Genomic DNA, 4008 nt, shown 5'->3' on the forward strand with positions numbered 1-4008 from the left:
TATTTAACTAAAGTTTCAATTTTCAAGTCAATATTCCTAGCCACAGGCTCTCTCTCCAGTTCCAAACCTACGTTGCCCATTGTCCATTGGACACTCCTATCTTTCCTTCATATTTTAATTTTAGGTTCATAATAATTGGCACCCAGTAGTCTCTTTTCCTCTTAAAAACTCTTTCCCAACATAGTTATTTCTGCTGAAGGGTCTAGTAAGTCCCTAGTCATCCAGGCCCAAAAAATCAGTCATATTGGCATCTTCTTTTTCTTTTATCCTTTGGACTAAATAAATTAACAAATCAGTCTGCAGAATTTATCCTCACAATGCCTTTCACAGTCATTGCAACCTTGCAATTCCCATTGGTTCCAATTATCACCTCCTGTTTTAAGCATTCCTCTGATATTATTTGCTTAAGAAGCCATTGAGTAGCTGTCCTTATGGTCCTGAATAAATTTTCTCTGTCATTCACTCTCATAACATTCTGGTTTTTTCCTAGCACTTTTAACAGTAGGAAATTATATTATTTACTTGTTTTATTATTTAATAGTTGTCTTGTCTACTAAAATGTAACTTTTGTGAAAGCAAGGATCGCTTCTTCATTCTACCACCTATGCCCCTCTCAACGTCTGACATAGGAGATGTGCTTAGTAAATATAGCCAAGTGAATAGTCTTTCCAAAAATCTACTTCCCATTTCTGTTCGCAATACCTCCTGCATTCAGCTGTCAGAGAAATGTTTCTTGAAGTGTAGCTCTAAGAAGCCATTTTTCTAGTTTAATCATCTATTATTTACCTATTGCCTATTAAGTTAGTTATTAACTACTACTAGTTCTAGCATTCAGACTCATAGGGTCCTCTGCAATGTGAATACAAACTACACTTCTATGCACAATTCCCTTACTCTCTTTGTCTCTAAATCAAATGCTGTTTAATTTTCTGTCTCTATGCCTTCTGTGTGTGTTTGTAGCATCTTCCAGAATGTCCTGTTCCTGTATCAGTCAGTTTAAACAACATTTTTCTCTAGTGATGAATAGATTCCAAACCTTAGTGGTTTAAAACCACAGAGGTGTATTTCCCACTCACATTCCTGCTTATCATGTTTGCCTGTGGCTTTGTTCCTTGCCCCTCCATTCTCAGAATAAGCTAATAGAGCAACTCCTCTCTAGAACACAACAGTCACTTGGCAGAAGGAACAGAGAGATGGTGGGACTCTGAAAGCTTTTTCTTGGAAATGGTGAACATTTTATTAACGAAAGGCAGTTATTTGACAAAATCCAACCTAAATGGAGTAAGGAGTATAATACCTCTCCATGTACTGGCCCAGTATGGAGAAGTGGTGAATATTTTCACTGCAATACTGTATTAGTCTGTTCTCACGCTGCTAATAAAGACACATTTGGGACTGGGTAATTTATAAAGGAAAAAGGTTTCATAAACTCACAGTTCTGCATAGCTGGGGAGGCCTCACAATCATGACGGAAAGCGATTAAGGAACAAAGTCACGTCTTACATGGCAGCAGACAGGAGAGAGCTTGTGCAGGGGAATTCCCATTTATGTAACCGTCAGATCTCCTGAGACTTATTCACTACCATGAGAACAGTATGGGGGAAACTGCCCTTATGCTTCAATTATCTCCACCTGGCCTTACCCTTAACATGTAGGGATTATTACAGTTCAAGGTGAGATGTGGGTGGGGACACAGCCAAACCGTATCAAATACCATCTACTTCACCTTTCTATCTCAGTCATTAAAATGCTAATTATCCAAGACTATACTTTCAGGGATCATTTCTACAGTTTGTTACTAGAGAAGCTTCTCTGACTGTGTAGAGCACTAAAATGCTAATTATCCAAAGAGACCCATGTCACTAAGATGCTTTTCCCCATTCTCCCAGCCAATACTACATTGAAAACACAAAGCATATTACTTAAACCTATCTTCTAAACTTATTTTTATCTACTTTTCTTATTCTATCATTCCTCAAAACCCCATATTCCGATTGCAAGTTTTACTAAGACCTGGTGGCTATGGCATGTAACAGTCAGCAAAATGCCTTGAACACAGTAGTTGTTAATAAATGTTTATTGAACGTAGTTGATTTAATCACAAGTAAGGAGACATTGAATACTTTTATGCTAAGAATAATATGAACAAACTATATTTCAAGCTGATTAATATGGTAACTGAAACAGTATTTGCTTCTTTAAGCATCTTGGTTTATTTTCTTATGTAAATATGTTCCCACGATGTACAGGGTGCACAGAGCTAATTACCTTCCTTTGCTTGGTATGCAACAGACCAGAAAACCTAAAATTATTCTAATCCAAGTGTTTTTCCAAATGGCTTCTCTACAACCCACATTGATTCTGTATAGCAAAAGTAAAATTTACATGGCAAAGATAATTTTTTTGGTAATACAGTATAAAGAGAATGGTATAATACAGTCAGAACTTTTTGACTTCAGGGTTTTGTGACACTGTCAGTGTATGTCTAATATTTAGTGTAAAGTTGGAAAAGATAAGAGTGACGATTGAATAAATAAATGAACAATGGATAAAATAATGTGTTCAAAAAGAAGAGTAATAATAAATTTTAATTAACAGATATACATAAAAATATAGTTTCCACTGGAAAGATGGGATTGTATCAAATATCAGACCTAGTTAAGTGCTGCATACATGAGGTTGAAAAAATAATTCTATCAAAGAAAAATCTGGAAAGTTTAGATATAGCTATTTCTTATTTGACAATGTGGTCAAGAGAATAGTAGTTCCTTACAAGAACACCAATATGCATATGTAAACGTATCAGTGTACATTAAGGCTTAAAATGTATTTCTTAAAAGTATTTATTTTATAAAAGAAAAACAAAACTAAAACGAACAGACAGACTCAAGCTGTTTTTATGGGGTCTTCTTTAACTAACTGAATCTGAGTAGTATATATGATGGTTTACATTTCACTGTCAATGTCTGTAATTTAGTAAAAGTTAATCGTGTGTTCATTTTATGTTGCCATACGCAGCCCCACCAGCAGCAGCGTGAATGACCTAAGCCAGTAAAATCAAACACTGCAGAGACTGTTATATCTGAATGGAACAATTCATGTAAAGTAGATGAATTCCAGGTTTTCAATCAGGAACAGAACAATAGTTAGGAAAACTGCCAAGCCCCAAACTCATAAACACTAGGTTAAAACAATAATACAAATATTGTCTCATTGTATTCATGAAAAGAAAGCTGTCTATAGAAAATTTTTTGTTTGAGATCTTTGTAGCTATCAAGGGTTTCACTTTCCATTTAAACAGTGTTTCATTTAACAATCCTGCTCAAGTCAGTACGTTCGGTCAGGGATAGTAAGACTAGATATGAACACTAGTCTTATTATTTACTGAACTTCCTCTCCTTTGAATAATTCAAATGACAAACACTATAAATAATTTACTGGGAAAATATTTCCATTTTACTGCACCCAAGTGGTAAATTGTAACATCAAAATGATATCACTTTTATTATTGAAAAACATAATTTCAGAATATGGCCTATATACAAGCAACTGTCAAGCCATTAGACGAAAATATATCCAGAAGGAGTGTTTGTTGAATAAGTACAATTGAGTTCTTAACACTTTTGAAAACCAAAATGTGATTAGAGTCCTATAGAACAAACCCCAAAAATAATAATAATAACAGGAATAATAATAATAAGGCTTAAAATGTATTGAGTGCTTACTATAAGCCAGACACAGTTTTATATTCCTTATGTTTTATTTTATTTAATTCTCATAAAATCCTTCTCATGTAGGAATTAAATAGAGAGAAAACTAAGGCATAACTTGGTTGAAAACCTTACACAGGGCTACGTAGCCAGTTAGCAGTAGAACTAGAATTTGAATCCAGGCAGGCTGACTCTAGAGAATGCACTCTCAGCCACAATGTGTATTTATATGCCTCATACATCTCTGTGATGAATAAAATACCTAGACTTTCCATGTCAAATATTCAAATTGCAGCTT

At 34.7% G+C, this 4008-nt stretch overlaps 1 pseudogene; it reads left to right on the plus strand.

Moving 5' to 3' along the window:
• Positions 1–1760: 1760 nt before the first annotated feature.
• On the plus strand, positions 1761–1839 carry LOC112205520 (small nucleolar RNA U3; annotated as a pseudogene).
• Positions 1840–4008: the final 2169 nt, after the last annotated feature.

Source organism: Pan troglodytes, chromosome 15 (genome assembly GCF_028858775.2).
Source record: "Pan troglodytes isolate AG18354 chromosome 15, NHGRI_mPanTro3-v2.0_pri, whole genome shotgun sequence".
NCBI classification, from domain to species: Eukaryota; Metazoa; Chordata; class Mammalia; order Primates; family Hominidae; genus Pan; species Pan troglodytes.